This window comes from Malus sylvestris, chromosome 9 (genome assembly GCF_916048215.2).
Source record: "Malus sylvestris chromosome 9, drMalSylv7.2, whole genome shotgun sequence".
Lineage (NCBI taxonomy): Eukaryota > Viridiplantae > Streptophyta > Magnoliopsida > Rosales > Rosaceae > Malus > Malus sylvestris.
This window is the reverse complement of record NC_062268.1, coordinates 11,579,296-11,585,135: the sequence shown is the minus strand read 5'-3', so window position 1 is coordinate 11,585,135 and position 5,840 is coordinate 11,579,296. Positions and strand designations below refer to the sequence as shown.

The following is a 5,840-nucleotide window of genomic DNA, read 5'->3' as shown; positions in this document are numbered from 1 at the left end:
ATACCCAAAAAGCCGTGCTTTGTCTAGACTCTGCACTAGGGATGGGCAATGGTTATGCGGGCGGGTAACCGCGGTTATTTTACCCATAACCGTTTATGTTCATACCCGTATAACCGTTTACCCGTTGGGTAATTACATAAATGGTTATACCCATAACCATAACCGTTTATAAACATTTATCCATACCCATAACCGTGTACCCATTTACCCATAACCATTTACCCATTTAACCATAACCATAACCATTTACCCGTTTACCTATTTTTTCGCCCGTTTATCCTTTTTTTATCCATTTACCCTTTTTTTTCTCTCGTCTACATTATTTTTTTAACGATAGTTAATCAAAAAATGAAAAGCGGAACACTATTATCTATTCAAATCAAGAAGCTTTCTATCAATAACAACACTTTGACAATGTGGATATAATTACAAATCACAACACTTATACACATTTGAAGTTGATTCATTGCCTGATAGAACAAGCATTACAAGTTGAAATTCACTTGGCGAAAGCACTACTGGCAGAAGCGCTTATGACACAAGCAGTCCCGAACTAGCCCTAAGCAAAGCCGAGGTGGGTGTTGGTCTCCCACTTAAGGTCTTGGGAGAACTGAGAGATTGCAGCTCTTGGATCGCCATCGGCAATGGACAAGTAGTAGCTTGCAGTTGCATCATCCACTCACATGCTTCTCCTCAGTGATTCAAACACTCTTTTCTTGCTCTGCAAAACAGAGGATGAAGAGATGCTGCCGTTGTTTATGGTTTTCGGGCCGGGGCCGCCCTTCAAATACAACACAGCCACCTCTCTCTTAGCATAATTATCCACTTCAACATAGCACGTAGCTTCCGAAATGATCTCCGCATTGCTTACCGGAATCAGCAATCTCTCATGAGAGTATATTTCGTGCTCGCTCATCATGTTGTTCAATCGTTTTATGTCCATCACCTGAAAGAAATTGAATTAAGACCATGTTTGGCCGGAAACTTAAAATTGCTTATATGTATAGAAGTACTTATGTGCTTCAAAGCACTTCCAACTGCTTTTCCAAGAAGCATTTTCAATAAAAATTTCGACTTTTGTTCTTTATTTTTTGAGTTTCTGATCAATCGACTTTTGTTCTTTAATAAAAGCACTTCTATGTAATTGACCAAAAAAAAAAGCATTTCTATGTAGTGTTTTCTACCTAAGGAGTCCCAGACTGGCCTAAAAGTGTTTTCCATTTTCATTTTTCTAGGCAACCAAACAGATGATAAGAATTAAGAACCAAAATGCTTGCGTACCTGAACGGAATACTTGACGGCGAGGCTAGTGACGGTGTCCCGGCGGACAATCCGGTGCGAGATGGCAAATTTTCTGATCGAATTGTCCCTCCAAAAGCTTGAAGACGCCGGCTTTCCGATCACCTCCTTCAGATTCTAAGGAACTTTGAAGGCTTTGGCGACGATCTTCTGATCGGAGGCGACGGAGCTCCAGACTAGGCAGACGCAGCTGGAGCGAGCGAGGTCAGGAATCGGGAGCTTCTCGAAGATGAGGCGGAGGGTGTTGCGGTAAGTCAAGGCCGAGAAGTGAGAGTTCATAGGGGATATCGTGGTGGTGGAGTCGGAGGAGTCGCCGAGGGTTGGGACGGCGGCGTTGGCGTAAAGAAGGTTGACTTAACGCCTGCGACAGATCGTCGGCCACGGTGGTGCTGAAGATGTAAAGCCCGTACAACAAGTGAACCAGGCTGCTCACAAAAAGAGAGCGACGGAGAGAGAGGCGCAAAGAGAGAGCGAGAGAGAGAGTGACGGAGAGAGAAAGCGAGAGAGAGAGAGCGAGAGAGAGAGCCACGGAGAGAGAGAGCGACGGACGGAGAGAGAGAGCGACGGAAAGAGAGAGTGACTAAGTCAAAAGGCGGAGAAAGAGAGTGACAGAGTTGTAACTCTGAGGGTTTTTAATTTTTTTTTTAATTTTACATATATTAAATTAAATGGGTAAATGGATACCCGTTATAACCATGAATATTAACCATAACCGATGGATACCCGTTATAACCGCGGATAATACTCATAACCGCCCATTTAAATTTCATGGATAAATGGTTATACCCATAACCGTTTATTTGTTTAAACGGTTACCCATAACCATAACCATCAACTTTAAATGGGCGGGTAACCGCGGTTACCCATACCCATGGGTATTTTGCCCATCCCTACTCTGCACCCTTTTAGCCTTAGATTTCCTTAGAAAGACATCCTTTGTCTATGTAAAAGCTCTACTACCTTTTCCTAAATGTTGTAGTATCGATCTCTTGTATGTAAGCTATTTTCCAGTCATCCCCTTTCGTACTCAATCCTTTCGTAACTGCAAAGAGAAGAGACTGCAAGATGTTTAACCTTGCCCGACAAGGTGAAATCTTGCTTGACCCTCTTTGTTTTGTCTTTTAATTAATAGATCTGGTGTTATAATGCATTCTCCAGTTTATATTCAAGTTGTTTTCAATCTTTTGATAACCCAAAGCCCCATCAGTTCTCAGATTTGGCTCACTTAATGGTTTTATCGTCATAAGAAGATTGAAATGAGTTAAACTGATGACTTGATCAAATTTGGACCTTTACCCTTTAAACATACAGGACAACTAAAAGTCCTTGATCTCAAGGCATAGAAAAAAACTTAATGTAGACTTAACCTATCTACAACAATCCTTTGATAAACAAGAAGTCAGAAATAACTTGGGCCGCAAGTAATTGGCTTAAAATACACTTGTTCTACATCTGCCGTACAAAGATGGCACTGGTACGCCTAAACACTTAGTTGGTTTTGATTGTGAGCCTCAAGGCCTATACCTAAGGCCCCACAAAGGCACCTTTTAGAACTAACTTTGTTCTCCTCTTGCAGCATTGCGACAAGCAGAAGCCCGACAATCAACCAAAGTGCTAACTCCTTAAGGAGCTGTGTGCTCAAGCCAAGAACGCCTATCAGCCAGATCTCCTGCCCGAACATAGTTTTGGCACACCCGGTGGGATCACAAATCTTGTATGCCAAGAAGATAAAGGAAGGAACAAACCTTCAGGTGGGAATCAAAGCAAAAACCATCCCAGTACACACCAAGATCTAGCATGGAAAGTCTCCCCGAAGACTTGCAAGGATTCGCCTTGATGGAAAGCCCGACCTCTTCTGAGAAATCAGTAGAAAAGGTCACGAATGAAGATCTGCAAACTACTATGATAGCTGTGATAAAGAGCGTAAAGAGAAACCTTCTACAAACAAGAGAGGAAGTAAGCAGACTCTATTCCTTAACAGGACATCAGCAAAAAAGGTTGGATCTGGAGTACTCTATAGCAGAGAATGATTGTGCTAAAGAGGTGATGAAAGAAACTAGTCTTGTAGAGGAATCAATTATCCCTTTGTTTCCTTTACTTGAGAAAAAAAGGAATAAAGAAAAGAACAAGGAAATATCTAAAGTGGATCAGCCAGTGGTGAAGAAAGTCAGAAGACCAGAGTTGCCCGATCCCTCGTTATTTTCATTAGATAGCAGGGGCAATGTGGGCTAGAAACAAAATAGATATTGGGAGAACCACAAGCTGATAAAATGACTGATGCTGATCCTTTTTTACAAGCCCTAATAAGCATGATTAACCTAATGTGGGCAAAGAAAGGAAAAGGAAAGGCCACGTGGGAGGTCAAGGCGGAAAGAAGACTAGTCGATAGACCAACTGAATGAACTATCAAGCTACCCGAGAAACCCAAGGCCACCATAATCAAAGAAGTAGTTCTATGCAGCAGATGTCAAGGTGAATGTGAACTAGAGGTACCAGAAGCTGGAGCTATCATTGATTAGGAACTGGTTAAAAGAAGAAAAGAGGAAGAACATGAAAACCACATGAGAATTATGCGAGCACCGAGTAAGAAACCTCTAGGAATGTCTTCTAGAGGTTGGGATGAGACTCTTAGCCTAAGAACCTGTCAGAAGTATTCAGGAACTATGAAGCTTCAGAAGAAGTGGAGGATAATGAGGCCAAGATACCAAGATGGGCGATACGAGGCCGTCCTAGCCCGTTTATGCCGGTGGAGATGTCAGAATGAAAGGAAGGACCGTAAACCTGATCACAAAGAAGAATCTTGCCCTACTTGGGTAGAAGTGGTACATAATCAAAAGGGATGAGAGACCTGTTAAAGAAATGAGAGCCTCCATGATCATGAGGGTCCAAAGGCAGCATAAAGCCCACATGAACTCGTTGAAGGTTCTTACTACTTCGGAAACCTCGAAGAATATAAAGCTCGAATATGTTCCTCATGAGGAAGGAAAACAACCTCATTGGAGGAGTAAGAAGAAGGTGAAGAAGGCAAATAGCAAAAAGGAAGGGGAAGGAGACCATATGCCTCTAAATCCCTATCCCAGGAAATACAAAATCAGGAGGAGAGCTTAAGAGGATATGATGATGATGCCTACCCCAAGGTGGAGCCTAGAACCAATCTGCTTTGGAACTATTTCACCCGAGAGAGGGTTGCTCGCACCATTGTTGATGGATATTCTTTGCAAAGTTCCAGAACAACTGTTGACTTTGGCATAACCCATGAAGAAGGGTTGCCTAAGCTAAAGTTGCCCAATGAGGCATAGGCTTGGTTGAAGGAGTTAATGAACAACATTAGGGGCAAGGAGAAAGATTTACCTGGACCCAGCAACTTTCATGTAAACATGATATATGTTTTATCAACCATGTTTTGCGCCAAGCATGATCAACCTCCCATGATGGAAGGTGATTACTTCGCAGCATAACCAATGATGGCGTATGTTAGTGTTGAAGAAGCTGGACAAAGGGAGTTGGACCCTAGCCAACCATCTCAAACCCATATACGAAACTGCTCACGTGGAAGGGGTACATTTCAAAAGGGTCTTGATCGATGGAGGGGCTGCGGTCAATGTGTTGCCTTACAAGCAGATGAAAAGAATGTGCAGAAATAAGGAAGATCTTATTCATATGGATCTTACAGTTTCTAGTTTCTCAGGAGCTATCACCCGGACTCATGGGATACTGCCATTAAAAGGTTGATTTGGGTTCAAAATAAATCATGTTAGCCATTTTTTATGTAGACAGTACTTCTACTTATGGGCCTTTACTAGGCAGAGATTGATTCACTAGAGTCTTCCTATGCCATCGACTTTACATCAACAAATGGCTGTCTACCATGAAGAAAGGGAAACATGACCTGGTTTTGGGAAATGGTGGAGGCTAAATCACGGCCATTCTTACCTAGAGCCAACATCGTAGAAGCCAACTTTTACGATCCCAGTATTGGGATTCTTCAGTGTTCAGGAGCTGATAAGAACTGTCGTCCAACTAAGGTGACATCCCAAAAGCTTATAAAATAAGGGTTATCCCTTACAAAGGAAGAATGTGATCGGCCATATATAATCCTAACCCCCCAACACCATTGATGTCAGAACAGAAAAAAGAAGGACCAAGTGGTTGCAGTCAGGTTCTTAATAAAAAGATTGTTGGTGTATGGGAGAGAGAAAGACAACAAAGGGATAACTTAGCCATGGAAGAAGAACAGTGGAGTAGAGAGACTTCAAGTAGCCAGAACAAAGAGGTAGAGTCTTTTGGGGAAGAGTTAGAAATAGCCATCCAAATGGCTGAGTGTATATATAACTTAGATGAACTAGAGGATTTGCCCGAGAATCCAGAACTGGTTGAGTTTTTGTGTGCAAAACCAGACAAACCAGCCCCAGAAGTACAAGACCCCTTGAAGACCATTGATTTAGGAACTGAGGAAAATCCAAGACCAATACAGATCAGTGGTTTGTTGGAAACCGAGGATCGAGCAAAGATTGTCGACCTTCTACATGAATTCAAAGATT

General features: G+C 42.3%; 1 pseudogene; it reads right to left on the bottom strand.

Moving 5' to 3' along the window:
- Positions 1-349: 349 nt before the first annotated feature.
- Positions 350-1,593, bottom strand: LOC126583137 (F-box protein At1g55000-like; annotated as a pseudogene).
- Positions 1,594-5,840: the final 4,247 nt, after the last annotated feature.